The sequence below is a fragment of the Salmo salar genome, chromosome ssa15, assembly GCF_905237065.1.
Source record: "Salmo salar chromosome ssa15, Ssal_v3.1, whole genome shotgun sequence".
In the NCBI taxonomy this organism is placed as follows: Eukaryota; Metazoa; Chordata; class Actinopteri; order Salmoniformes; family Salmonidae; genus Salmo; species Salmo salar.
The window spans coordinates 77917511-77933140 of record NC_059456.1 but is presented as its reverse complement, the minus strand read 5'-3'; the positions used below and the strand labels follow the sequence as shown (position 1 = coordinate 77933140).

General features: G+C 40.8%; 1 protein-coding gene across 2 annotated transcripts in view; it reads right to left on the bottom strand.

The window, feature by feature from the left end:
- Positions 1 to 15630, bottom strand: part of LOC106572068 (plexin A3) — a 128565-nt gene that overhangs the window by 94392 nt on the left and 18543 nt on the right. The window lies entirely within an intron of this gene.

Genomic DNA, 15630 nt, shown 5'->3' with positions numbered 1-15630 from the left:
ATACTGTGCTGGCAGCAGCAAAATAAATATGTCTAGGCTGCATTCCAAATCCTGGTTTGGATCTGCTACTGGTTTCTATTGTCTAAAGACATAGACAACACTTTCTAGAGATTATATAAAACTTCTGTGAAGATAAAATGAGATGTCGTCTGCTTTCGAGCAAACTACATTTGTATTTAAAAGGAAACATGATTTAGCTATGTTTAATTACAGTATTACGTCATTTACTAATCTTAAATGAGAAACAACTTCAAAAAGTAACTTGTCTTATTGATGAGTGGTGATTTAAGCAAGACCAAAAGGTTTCAGATTCTCATGAAAGAAAATGGTATCAAGGGGTTTCTGCTCTGACAGCAAACAGAACCCGTCCCTCTCTCTCTTTGTGTCCCTTATTGCTGTACATCAGTGAGTTCTCATCTGGACAGAGAAATGGTCATAACATTAAATGACACAAAGCAGACCAAGCACAAGACACGTATTTCATGTACGGTGAAATAAACATTTCAAAACACAGAGAACGAGGAAAGCTGAATCTAGGGCAAAAGCTCATATCTGAAACAGATTTTTTTATTTGTATGTTTTCACACAACTGAACGAATAAAACTATTGTTATAAACCTCACCGCACCAACTCCTGCTAATCCTTGTCAATTTTCAGAGGTGGTTATGAAAATAGGTTGCTAAATAAAGGGCTTTAAGAAGATTTTTTTCCCACTCTGCCATGAGTGTGTGAGATTTGCACCGACATCAACGTCCTCTCCCTGTTCAAACGACTGTTCAGCCTGACAATGCCATTAGCAGTGAGAGCCTTAAACGCAATATCGGGGACAGAATTGGACACATACTGTTAGCAGCCCATAACACCACACTGACGGTATGTCTCTTTTATCAATGCACTCTGTCATAGTGATGCTGTGAAGACAAAGACAAAGGAGGCTGAGTAGACAGGAGCGGCCGTGTAGCAGCATGCTACTCTATAGAGGTGCTGGAGGAGACTGTAGTTACTTAGGGGGACTGTCAACTCTCCCACAGGGAATGTGCACCCCACAATGCACTTTAAGAAAGAGCCAGTCAGGGTTGATTAAGTCCTGGGCTGACGGGGAGGGTGGGGGTGGGGAATGGAGGTTGAGGGGGACACAACCAATATGACACTGCCAGCAGGGTATGATTACACCTCATGTGAAGGCGGAAAAATCTTCTGAGGCACACTATCTTTCACACCGGCATCTGCCATGTCCTCTCTGTGTGTGCCTGGAAGTAATCAATAGTTATCGAGCAAATAAATGGAAAATAATAATTGATTTATAGAAAGGAGGGAGACGCCTTAATTTGCCATCTTCACATGATTTACAACATTAGAGGGGAAAGACAAAAACACATTTCAAAAAGGATGTTCACATCACTACGAAGGTACTTAAAAAAGCCCAAGGTCACATTCACCTCAGGTTCTAAAACTAAACAGTAAAAACTTGGAGGCTGTGCTGTGGATGAGTTGACAACACGCTAAAAGTGGCCATGTGGGCAAATAGACGATTAGAGCTGTGCAAACACAGGGCCGGGCCAGTGGCACCGGCTCACCCATGGCTGCAAAAGCATTTCCCCCACAGTGGAACACATAGCAAATCTGCTCAGCATAGATAAACCCAGACAGAACAAGACTGAGCAGCACCACGGCCCAAAAATCATCAGGCGCACACAGAGGTCAAGGTGTTTTTGGTAACTGCACTGAGAAACGGTGACCCTCAGTCTCTCCCCGTCTGGGGTGTTGATTAAGAAAACAAGCATCAGCACGGGGCTGGACTGAAGGCCTTGGCCGTGCATGAAGTATAAAGGCCGGAAATGTAATTAACAGTAAGAGCATGAGCACGTACACTAGCAGCTGTTTCCAACCAATGTAAATTAACAATTAAGAATGTTCCATCCTCAGATGTTCCTAGCACTGAATCTCAGCCAGGACAATTCATTTACAGAATCTATACACGGTCAACGCTGCTGCATCTTTAGCAGAGGGAGACGAATCGCTGCAGCACTATCTAATCTGGGCGCAGGGGACTGGGGTCTGTCTAATTTACTGTGCAAACTACCATAAAGCAACGCTATTCAAGATGGCATGATTCATTTACAAATCCATCCCGGGCAACAATGATGAGGGCACCCGTCACATCCTGCTGCTCAGCATACTAAACACTAAACACTGCCGAGCTAACGAACAGGGGAAGCAGTGCTGAGGAAGGCCTTATTATTGTAAGGAAATAATTGTCACTTGGCTCTATGTAGCTCAAAACAAACTTGCCAATAACAGTGTATGCACCTGATCAGCATTGTGATGAGAGTACTTTCTTGTTGAAACCACTGTCTTCCAGGGGGGGGGGCAATTTGCACAAAACTTTCCTTTAATGTGTGTGTTCTCATGACCTTCCTGTTCTTTATGTAACAACAAAAACATAAATCAGATTTGACCGTCGGTCTACATGCAGTATGTGTCTTATTTAGACCTTTAGAGACTAGAATACAGACCGCCTTGTCAGGCAAATGTGAGCATCCAGTCAAACTGTAAGAAGCGTCTTATCAAGAACATCACCAGTGAAGCAGCAGAAGACTTAATTAAGCAGATTTTGTATGTGGCACTATTAAAGCCCATCAGACAGACAGACAGACAGCCCTTTGTTTCCTCGTCATTGTGCTCCATAGAGGAGCGTTTCCTGCCTTCAACCCCAGAGACAATGGAGAGCACAATGAACAGTAATCATAGAATTATCAGAAATACAAGACTGATTCATTTGACAGATTTCATCCCTACCCTTTTCAAGATCGTCAAAAGCTAGCCTACAATTCTTCTAGCGACAATTTATTTTAAAAAAATCATTCCATCAGGATTGTATTCAGTCTTTGGTTGTCCTTTTCCTCAGAGAACCAGGGATTCTGAACGCAACACAAATGAAAGGTGTTCAAGCTGATACTTTTAAATAGAATATCAATAGGTAGATGTGATTGCAGAAAGAATCATTAGCCCATTTACTGTTTAATACACCAAACATGACCCTATGTAGGCCTAGTCGTCATGTCCATGTTCAGACCCATAAATATGTGTCAATAAACAATATCTAAATGCAATTTCGGGTGCCCAATACACCCCCACCCCCTTTTCCAATACACCCCCACCCCCTTTTTGTGGCATTCGCTTCACTGCTCAAATCAGTGTTCTAGAGAAATACCCCTCTCCCCTCCCTTTCCCTCCCTCATTCTTCAATTCGTTTCTTTTTTTTCTGGGAAAATGACCTAGTTCCAGGTGCCGAGCTTAGAAAGTCGCTGAGCAAAATCCACTTTCACCCCTTGCCCTCTGAGGTCCCTGGAAACATATCCTACAATCCACTAGCAATGACATCAGACATCTGAAACGGCTGACACACCACACACTGACCTAGAACAGGATTCTGACTCAACAACAAAATGGAGGGAGAAATGGAGAACAAGCCTCCCATGAGATAAGGAGAGGCCAGTCAACCAGCCAGCCAAGCAGTACGTGAAGAGAACACATTATAGGTTTTGTGTTTGTCGTGCGGGGGAAAGGAAGGGGAGGATGGGTGAGAAGACACACAATCTGGAATGGCTAGCCTACTGTTCAATTCAAGTGGAGGATCTGTATAAATCCATTCATGTAAACATTTGTTATCTACAATCTGGTAATGCCTACATATTCATCCCGTCAAACGTGTTTGGGGTGTTACAGACACTTAACTCCAATGTGTACAGGCTCAAATAAGCTTTAAATTGAACTGTCTGCTTGGTCATTTAGAGCAGGATTGAAGGTGGCTGTTGTTGAAATGGGCCAGTGTTTTGTGACGAGGCTTTTCCCCATCTGTCTCTGCCAGTTAGCTCGTTGCCTCCAACAGGATCCCAGAAGTTAACCAACGCTAATTACCTTGGACAAACCATGTCAGTCTCAAAATATTATGTTTCCTTCCTTCACGGAAAAACTAGAAATGCAAAAAAGACAGAAATTACATGAAACAAAACATATATAGTCCAGTGATAGTTTCTTGCCAAAATGTGGTGGTGAGCCCATTATATAAACCCACGACTAACCATAGGCTTGGGTCACTCTCTTGAAATAGGGAGCTAGGCCTAATTAAATTAAAATAGGTTAGATATTACTGCACTGTTGGAGCTAGGAACACAAGCATTTTGCTACACCCACAATAACATCTGCTAAATATGTGTATGCGACTAATAACATTCGATTTGATAAAGAGAGAGTTATCTCTTTGGCCCAACTATGTAACGGATAGCTTGTTTAGTAATGTACGATTCCTCCTCTTTCTGTATTCTGTCCTTGGTAGAAGCCATGTCCAATTATGTTTTCTTATGAGACAGTCTGTCTGGACACACTCGTCACAACAAGGAATGGCTGACCAATAAGACATTCCACAACAGCAGCAGAGATGTAACTAGGCCAAGAATCAGGCCCATGTCATTCTGTACGACGTTGACTCGTCCACAGAATCAGAGGCTTCAAGGTAAATTCAGTTTCACCCTCAAAACCTTTCCTACATTTCACTGGAGGAACTCTGGAGGAATGTTCATGCATTTACAGCATAAGCAGGAACAGCTCTGGAAAAAATGAAGAGACCACTGCAAAATGATCAGTTTCTTTGGTTTTACTATTTATAGGTATGTGTTTGGGTAAAATGAATATTTTTGTTGTGACATTTGGTGGAGGATCGGTGATGATCTGGGGGTGCTTCAGCAAGGCTGGAATCTGGCAGATTTGTCTTTGTGAAGGACGCATGAATCAAGCCACGTACAAGGTTGTCCTGGAAGAAAACTTGCTTCCTTCTGCTCTGACAATGAGGATTGTTTTTTCCAGCAGGACAATGCGATATCCCACACAGTCAGGTCAATCAAGTTGTGGATGGAGGACCAACAGATCAAGACCCTGTCATGGCCAGTCAAATCTCCAGACCTGAACCCCATTGAAAATCTCTGGAATGTGATCAAGAGGAAGATGGATGGTCACAAGCCATCAACCAAAGCCCAACATCAATGTGAAAGACTGGTGGAGGGCATGCCAAGATGCATGAAAGCTGTGAATGAAAATCAGGGTTATTCCACCAAATATTGATTTCTGAACTCTTCCTTAGTTAAAACATTAGTATTGTGTTGTTAAAAAATGAATATGAACTTATTTTCTTTGCATTATTCGAGGGCTGACAACATTGCATCTTTTTTGTTGTTTTGACCAGTTGTCATTTTCTGCAAATAAATGCTCTAAATGACAATATTATAATTTGGAATTTGGGAGAAATGTTGTCAGTAGTTCATAGAATAAAACAAAAAAAATAATTTTACCCAAACACAAACACATACATTGTAAAACCAGAGAAACTGATAATTTTGCAGTGGTCTCCGAATCTTTTCCAGAGCTGTATGTGAAGGTTTGAGCTACCCTGTCACGATCCACAATAGGGTCTGTATTGAGGACTGGTGAGAGTGAATAGGGTCAGTGTTGGTCAGGGGGAAAACCGGTTTGTTGTGTGTAGTAGTATCATGCAGGTCACAGACACAGAGCTCTTCTTTGTTGGCCTCTTTATTAAATAACTCATCTCTAATCATCCCATGTGAGGAGGGTAACATTTCCAGGGAAATTTCAAGAGACCCCTCAATAAAAACAAAAATAAAAACAGTGTTCATTGAAGGTACCTTCATTGAAGTGCTATCCTCTTAATTCAGGACTCTCGGTTGCCAAGAAATTTTACACACATGCTGCAACTTAAACGGCACCATTCTTGCTTACAGGAAAACAGCAACGTGGGTAGTGGAGAGTTGTTAATAGTTAATGACAAATGAATAATGGTGTCCGTCTCAAACACTGTACATAACTACAGAGAATCTGCAAAAGCATGAACATATTAAAACAGTATAATAGGAGGAGAGTCTGGGCCTCTACAAAAATATTCATGCAATAACAGCATGCCTTCTCCTTTGTCAACATAATACATCTTCACTCATGACCTTTCATCGTTTTTTGGGAGTCCAGAAACAGCAGGGAGTTGATGTGGGGCCATAGAGGAAGAAGAATGATAAACCTGCTGGATCATTTTCCCAGCAGACTCCCAAGGTTAGTTCCAGCCTGATGTTAGAGCCTGCAGTCAGAGAACGAGAGACAGCAGGACAGCAGCGGAATGACAAAATGTGTCAGGCAGGCAAAGCCAGGCTTTGCAGCTACGTTGCATTCTGACCAACTGAAAAATGACACAGAATTTTCTTATCGAAATTTCAGAAACTGTTCCAGTTCCCGACGGAGTAGCCTGCACAGTAGTAAAGATGAAGTGAAATGTTTCCTTGCTACAGAGGCCAGCTACTGAATCACCAGGAGGGAGGCAGGAGCACTGGGCCTTTATAGCAGACAGCCAGACACAGGTGCTTAAGTGCTAAACACCCTCCATTTACGACGGTGGCAGCACTGACCTTAAATGAAGTTATGAGTGGTACGCCATTAAATTATAAAAAGAAAATGCCCAGACGAGGGCTTATCCAAGAGGGACAGAGTCGGGCTGCCTGCCCAAAGGGGCGTAATCCCAACACACAACCACTTACTGTACCTGTGTCAGATAGGTCAGAGGGGTAAAACAATTATTCTTGACAAGCACATAAAAACAACAACCATAAACACATACAGTAGCAGTAGTAGGAGCCTGCGCACAGTAGTGAGCAATGTCATGGCAGTGAACGAATGACATTGTTATTTTTCACCATGACAATTTTTTGGGGGGCGGGGTCCTCAACTCTTTAACCTTTTTATGTTCCAATTACAGTACATGGATTCTTGTCATAGCATACATTCCCATATTCCAAGTATGGCGTAAAAAATGCCCACTTTGTGACACCCACTTTGTTCTTCCATCAGCAACATCGCTTCATCACAACAAGTTGTCGGCACATCTGGTCTTAAAGACGGAAGGAAAGATCGGTAGAGAGAATGGGATACACATCTGGAAGCTATTTCCCCCACCATGTCTAAAACTCTCTACTGTTTAACAGCTCTCCCCTCCCCATTCTCACCACCATAGCAGCCACCTCCCTCTCTGGTTCTCCCTATCCCCATGCTCCCGTCAAACAGAACAACAGCTCACTCTGGGCATGGCAAAGCCGATAGGAACAGCTGTGTGGTGATCTACTACTAGTCTGCTACTCGGGTGTTGGGTAATCAGTCCACTTAGGCAACAGAGAGCTTGTCTACAATGAAGGTATGTAGTATAGACATGGACTCTGGGACTGAGGCATCTACAAAAAGGCTGAGGATCTGATGAATCTCTAGTTCATGAATATATTCTGAGGATCTGATGAATCTCTAGTTCATGAATATATTCTGAGGATCTGATGAATCTCTAGTTCATGAACAGATTCTGAGGATCTGATGAATCTCTAGTTCATGAACAGATTCTGAGGATCTGATGAATCTCTAGTTCATGAACAGATTCTGAGGATCTAAGGGCTCAGACAAACCAATAGAGTACTTAGCAACTCTGAACGGAATTTGCAAACCGAGTGCGCACCTGTAGAATCGGGTGAAATGTCGGCAGTCAGAGTGGGTGGTCCCTAAAACACAGCACTCTGAACAAATTGCAGACAAACGTTAGATCCATATTCGGTGCAATGTGTGCGAGCCTTAAAACCTGTCAGAGATTCACTTGATCCCTCATCCCTTGGAAAGGCTGAGTGCTTAGCTATGTCAATGAATCACCAACCATATGTTTGTGAGACAATGCTTGAATTGCTCGACAACCTTGACAAGGTCAATGAACAGCAGCACAAGTGCAGGAAATATTTCTTAACCATAAGAACATTTTCCAAACAGAATGAAAAGCATCAAAACCGAAAATGTATAGCTTGGCAGAAAACAACGCCTTTCCACACAAGAACGACAAGGCAGAGATGTGGTAGGAAAAACGCTTGAGAACTCTCCCATTCATGTGATACATGAGTGGACACTTCAGCAGTGGACACTTCAGCAACACTCCCCTTAAAACAACACATGGAGAACAATGGACCCCTGCTCTCCAGACACAACATCACTCAGCCTTGTTCTGGACCGGGGGATTTACAGCAAACAGATTTCCCCATGATCAAACCAGTCGTGGGCCGGGAAGGCTCGTAAATCTAGGCCCTGGCCTGCTCCACAACCCATTCACCCAACACTGATTTATACTGAAGAATTAGCTCCCATACCAATTTGAGGCTGACGCCAGATGCAGGGAGAATAGAACAGGAGACATTGGGATGCAGACCATGTCATTTAGATTAACACCTGACCTGCTTTACTCGTCTACTGCTGTAGATATAAACTGTTATAAGTAATCTTTAGGATGGTGGGCTCTGCTTGAATGTCCTATGGATTGCCAGTGCTGTAAAATGTTGAAGCTCTATAATATAATGTAGTAAATGTCTTAGCTTATGGCAGTATTTCTTATTGAGTCCCAGCTATTCAATATTTCCAGTATCATAAAAAGCCAACATCAAAACAACCATTGCTTGGCATCTAAAATGAAAACAAAGTACTCAATATTGAAAACTGTTGTTGAAACTTGATTCTTGACGCATTAATTCCCTATGGAAGACGAGACAAGATGACTAGCATTCGGAAAAATAGGCCAGTTTATTCACACACACACTCGATCGCATGCGCTCGCACACACACTCACACACGCACACACACCAGCAGTGGCACCACACCAACACAAGCAATATTATATACCTGACAACCTGGGTCTCATACACAGCCTGTTGCTTACTCACAGACTATGTAATCCAGAAAGGCCTTTTCCTATTTCAGCAGTAATATATTTCTCACTGCAGCCTCCTCCACAGTGGTGATGGGAATATGAGGTGTACTTGGACCAAGAGAGGAAATGATGCAACCAACCACTGCTGCATTAATGACACTCTACTGTCTACATTTCAATACTTTTATCAAACTGTTGATTACATTACAGTTGTTTCAGCTGAATGCATCTTGCTCAGTGTCACAGTGTAAGTATCCAATAGTGTGTAATAGAATTAGCAGAATCCCAAACAAATACACAGCTGTTCATTACCTACACAAGAGTACAGGTGCAAAATCAAATCAATCGGATGTAATCATCGTTCATTCCTAATTATAACTTTACAGTAATTCTTGCCTGAAAGTATCATCTTACAAATCAATACAAATACGTTAAAAGCAGTGCTCAGTTTGGTTCTCGCCACTTAAAATATTTAATATTTTCATAATAGCCTATTCTCAGTTACCCTAGATCTAATGTTGGTTCCTCATTCCTACAGATGTCATTGTATCCCAGTGAAAGCCATTGGTAGGCAGCAGGGAACAGGAAGTACTGGGGCTCATGGGTGATTTCCACATGGCTCCAGAAAGCAGCTTGTGTTCTCTATTCTTTTGCCAAAACAAACAAGCCATTCTGAGAGGAGATATGGTGCAATTATACAGCCTCCTCCTTCATTCTCTAGCTCCCGGTTATGGCAGGTAGTCTAACACTTCACACTGACGTACAACAAGCATTCCCTCAAAGCAGCATTTCACTGGCATAAAAAACATAACATCCACAGGATGAAACGTGCAATATCCATTTTCTGTTGACCTTTTACTGCAGTGGGCTAAATCAGGGTCACACAGAGTGTTTCTTGGAAGTCTTAAGCAAATCTACTTTGAAACAGAAGTATACACCTCACACACATGGTTATGGGCTATAAAAAAGAAGACACATGTACCATGTCAGATATAGAGTTAAAATGTATTACATTTTCAGTTTGCATCCCATTATTACACTTTATATACATCACAGAAGACTGAAATACAACAAAACTGTTTAACATAGAAACACTGGATTTTCTGCATTTAAAAAAAATATAATGTTGATTAATTATGAAAAATATTAATAACATTCCACCCATAAGGCCATTAGGTCAATTGACTGCAGGAAAGGGCTACAGGGCAATTCCACCACTTTTCAACATCATTTTCATAATCTCCAGCACAATACCAGTGTCTACATATGTGAAAATGGAGCATTTCTACATTTTGTAGAAGAAAAAATATATAATTTAAAAGATGACATCATCAAAAGTTAAGTTTCTTGCTCCCCCGCGAGCAAGGAACGTAAAAACAGTGATTTTAAAACACTATGAGATTTGCAGTGTATTGGGGAGCAAGATAATACCCTCCCCTCTGGCTAGAAACTATTTGCAGGTTTGGAAATCACTGTTTTTCATACTTTTAATCCTACCCTGTGATGTCACAGAGAAGCATTTTTTAGGACATTTCTTCTTCTCTTTTTAACCACAGATCATAGAAATGCCCCGTTTTCAAATTTGTAGACACTGGTATGGTCCTGGAGATAATGAATATGAGGTTGAAAAGTGGCAGATTTGCCCTTTAAGTAGAACTGTGATGCAACCTATCTATTTGGTTTCTTTGAGGAATATACAGTGAGCTTAACACCAAAGCAGCCAGTGGCTGGTGGGAATAAGCCCTTTTAGATTGTGTGAAAATGTTACTTCCCTGCCCGGGCTTGGCCTCTGCAGTCTCCTGCTTTTTCTTTCGCAATAATTCATTGTCATGCACCACTAAAACATGATTCACTCACAAATTCAAACCTCGACCCACTAAAATTGTGTGTTTGCAAATAATGGAGTTACAGTTTTTTAATACACCGAATTAATTTATGATGATGATCTATCTGCATTTAAGACAAGTGTATTAAAGTGGTGAAATGGGAAAATCTGCAGAGAGACGATCATAAATGTCTCGCTGTATTATCATTAAGCAGATAAACATATTAGATACAGAATCCTCTTGACAGACACTGTCATCAGTATGGGCTAAATACTGCAAACTCTGTTTGTAGGCATAGCCTTGTGACCCAGTCATTTTAGCAACAAGCAAGCAGATGGAGGTAGGGAATATATTGAGACATGCATCAACAGGAGACCTCATAAATAACTGGAATAGAAAACAAAACACGAGACTACTCTCCAAGGAGAACAGATTCTAACTAAACCCGTGCTTTTCAGTGTGTATGTGAGCACAGTTTAATTTCTCATCTGGGAATTGGATGGCAAGAATACAGAACTGGGGTGTAATTAATTTTCCGTACGAAGCATTATAATTACTGTGTCGAGTGAAAAGTAGCAAAGTCAGCCTCTACATCCTGCCCAACATCTCGTCTAACATTAGATGCTCACTCTCAACTGCAAGTGAATCCTGTAAAAATAAACACAACAGACCTCCCATTTAACATACACAACAAGGACGAGGGACTGTGGCATTTATAATAGAATGATTATTGATTCCAATAAAAAACATGATCTTACGTTTGAACTATAAAGATTTCTTCTCATCCAATCTCAAGCTATTATGTCAAATGCAGGGCACAGACTAAATGAATTGATGCTCAAAGATAGAAGGATAGTTTTAACCCAAAGGAAAACTAGAGGAGGGGTGAAAGATATTGGAGTTGACTGGACAGGAAAGTAAGGGGATCATTTCTCAGAAGTACCATTTTGAATACTGTTATTGTTCTAGGCAGTGGGCACAGAGGGTAGAGTGAGTCATGGGGTGGTTTTTATTTTAACGTTAACATTGTGGGGGTAGACCATGATTCTCTCTGGTAGGGTGCAAAACTACATTCTCCTGACCACAAAAACAATGGAGGGTGACTGAAATAGCATCATACAGTAGGAACTATCCCAATTATCGTCACATTTAGTGGTGGTATCATTATGTCATTAAGTCCAAAATTCATTCAAAATCAGTGGTCACCAACCGGTCGATCAATCATTTCTGTACAAAAGCCAACTATGAAGGCATAAAGGCTTGCGCTCCTTTTTTTGATGTTGCTTTGTTAGTAGTAGGTACACTTGATTCAGAAGCCCTACGCACCAGGTAGGCAAAGTGTTACCATTTTGAACCATTTAATTTGACAAACTCCGCCTACCCTGCGGACCGGGAGATTTGTGGCTAAATGAGTGTGCCTACTGCGCTGGCCAATCGGATAGCTCAAATCACTGTGCCTACCTACAGCGTCCACGACCCTGGCCACAGCAAAGTTTGATACTAGCCTACATAAGATTTTATAACTTTTAAAACCATGAACAGAGATAGACTGTCGAAGAATACAGCAAAGAGCTGCTGTTTTTATGCGTAAGTTCAAGTCTACGTTTTATTCAGCACTGTCAACACTTTTTATTCAACACTATTACAAAACATAAAACGCACTTCTCTCTACTTCCGCTGCAGCTGCAATGAAGCTGCCAATGCTATCGATATTCCTGCGTTTTTTAAATTATTATTAGCAGCTCATCGTGTCTATTTTAATATCGAGAAGTATTTCACTTTCTCTGGTTTTAGGAGCAACATGAATTTGTGCTTGAGGCAGATGTGGTGCAACTCGAGTTTCGCCATCAGGTGGAAGATGGTGTCCCATCTCTCTGGTCAGTCTCACCAGAAGGAAAGGAAGGAGAGAGCATGGACTGTGAGAGGCTGACCCTCTGCTGCTCTCTACCTCAATCCGCTGAGACTAATGCTGTGTTTAAAACAACTGGGAACTCGGAAATCTCCGACATTAGTGCGTTCAAGACAACTGGGAAAAAACAAGGTCAAGTCATGACGTCAGTAAACTTCAAGTCAGAAAGTCAGAGCTCTAGAAAGATTCCCAAGTTTTCAAGATGGATGACCATTCAAAACGAGATCCAACTGGGGAAAATCATTTTGATCCAACTTGAAAACTCAGGCATCTTTCTAGAGCTCCGACCTGAAGTTCACTGACGTCATGACTTGACCTCGTTTTTTTCCGAGGTCCCATTTGTCTTGAAAGCACCATGACCATCAGATGCAGGTATCGTCAGTCCAGTAAAATAAAAAAGCCAATTATTATCAAATCAGCTGTGCCTTGTAAGTGCTACACCAACGGATCTATTTTGTTATCAAAGCTCGAGTTTTGGAATATAATATAGCCTGAGAAGAACAATATTGGCAGGCCATGTATATAGCCAACATGCTGTAACAATGTATTCTTTCCCTCATTTCTACAGAACTGTTTTTATTAGGTTAATGTTACATTTTTTAACTATTGTTTAAAAAACATCTGAGCAGTAGATCTCGGTTTGCCTTTTGACTTCAAAAGTGATCTTGACTCAGAAAAGGTTGGTGACCACTATTCTAGATGGTATTCCAATAAGTATTTTTACAGTTAGACAGTTATGAAAGCACAAAATCCAATTTTTTTATTAATCCTAGACGTCACTGGTTAGTGCTTATAAGCACTATCACCATGCACGCTTCTACCACTCCGTTTCCCTGCCAGTCTGAGGTTCACATACTGATAACAAACCACAGATCCACATGAGGGGATGTGATCAAAAATTGCAATACGTACGTGTATATCAATCAAAAAGGCTATAATGCATAAAACATAGAACTACAATGAATTCAATAGACTAATAATAATTATCTATCTATAGAGTTGATGTCATTAGTTAAGACCCACAAAGGTTTTTCTTTTTCAGAAATGAAGTGTAACTGAGGCAGAGGTTTCCTAAAATAAATGAATACTTTTTGACGTGGCGTTGAATATAAACTACATTTAAACCCAGTGGGACTCACTGCTGATGATGTTCATCTATTTTAAATGACAGAGCAGCGATGATAACTTGTGTCAACCCAAAATAAATCCATGCAGAAGAAGGAGGCTGGGCATATACTACCGCCAACTCAAGTCAGAAAGGCCATATCTATACAACACAAAGTCCCAAACTAGAGAAACATCATTGATTTTCATAAAGCTTTTATATAGTCAACTGAGAAAAAACCTCCATGGCTTCCACTAAACTAATGGAATATTCAATCCTGTTTTTGACAGAACAAGCATTCTACATCAAGCAACAACAAACTGTGAACCATAATATTCATGCATAAAATACCTAATAATGAAGGGAAAGCGTTGTAATTTACAATTTTGTAAAGTTAGTGTGGGTGCGGTGGAAAAAGGATTCTTGTCCATCAATGGCAAACCACCTGGTATTGACAAATTAGATGGAAAGCTACTGAGCATGTAGTGGACTATATTGCCACTCCTATTTGTCATATATTGAATCTGAGTCTGGAGAAAAATGTTTGTCCTCAGACCTGGAAGGAAGCCAAAGTAATTCCACTACCAAGAATGGTAAAGCACCCTTTACTGGTTCTCTTAGCAACAAAATTGTGTTTGACCAGATACAATGCTATTTCTCTGTAAACAAATTGACAACAGACGTTCAGCATGCTTATAGAGAAAGGCAATCAACATGTACTGCACTGACACAAACTAATGATCATTGGTTGTAAGAAATCGATAACAAGAAGATGACTGATGATTGTGGGAGCTGTATTGTTAGATTTCAGTGCAGCCTTTGATATGATTGACCATAAGCTGTTTTTGAAAAAACACATGTGTTATGGCTTGTGTTACCTCTGCCATATAGTGTATTCAAGAGCTATCTATCTAACAGAACAGAGAAGGTTTTCTTTAATGGACACTTCTCTAATGTTAAACATGTAAAGTGTGGCGTACCACAGGGGAGCTCTCTTGGTCCTCGATTCAACATTATACATGTCAGCAGCCACAGCTGGTGAAATCACTGCAACCATAAACAAAGAGTTGCAGTCAGACTAAGAATGGGTGGCCAGTAATAAACTAGTCCTGATCATCTCTAAATCTAAAATAATTATATTTGGTACAAATAATTTCCTAAGTTCTAGACCTCAGCTGAATCTTATAATGAATAACCTGGCTGTTGAGCAAGTTGAGAAGACTACATTACTTGGTGTTCCCTTGGATTGTAAACTGTCATGGTCAAAACATATTGATTTAATGAATGTAAAATGGGGAGAGGTCTGTCCGTGATAAAGAGATGCTCTGCTTTTTTGACACCACACTCCACAAAGCAAGTCCTACATGCTCTAGTTGTATATTATCTTGATCAATGCCCAGGCATATGGTCAGGTGCTGCAAAGAAGGACCTAGAAAAACACCAGCTGGTCAAGAAAAGAGTGGAACGTCTTACTCTTCACTGTAATCAGAGGGATAATATCAATGCTATGTATGCCAGTCTCTCTTGTGGAGAGACTGACTGCATCGCTTCTTGTTTTTATAAGAAACATTCATGTGTTGAAAATTCCAAAATGTTTGCATAGTCAACTTGCACACAGCACTGACACACACACTTATCCCACCAAACATGCCACCAGGGGTCTTTTCACAGTCTGCAAATCCAGAACCAATTCAAGGAAACGTACAGTATTATAGAGCCATGACTGCATTGAACTCCCTTCCATCTCATATTATTCAAGTGAACAGCAACCTGGCTTTAAAAAATAGATAAAGCAACACCTCGCAGCACAACGCCTCACCCATATTTGAACTAGATATGTTGTGTGTATGTACTGGCAGATGCTACAGAATGTAAATCTAATACAGTATATGAAAATGTTCATGATAAATGGTCATGATAAATGTTGGCCTAGAATAGTAGGTCTCTCTGCGTTTCTTCTCTCTCTGTGTTTTACATGTATGCAGTTCTGTCCTTAAGCTGTTCTTGT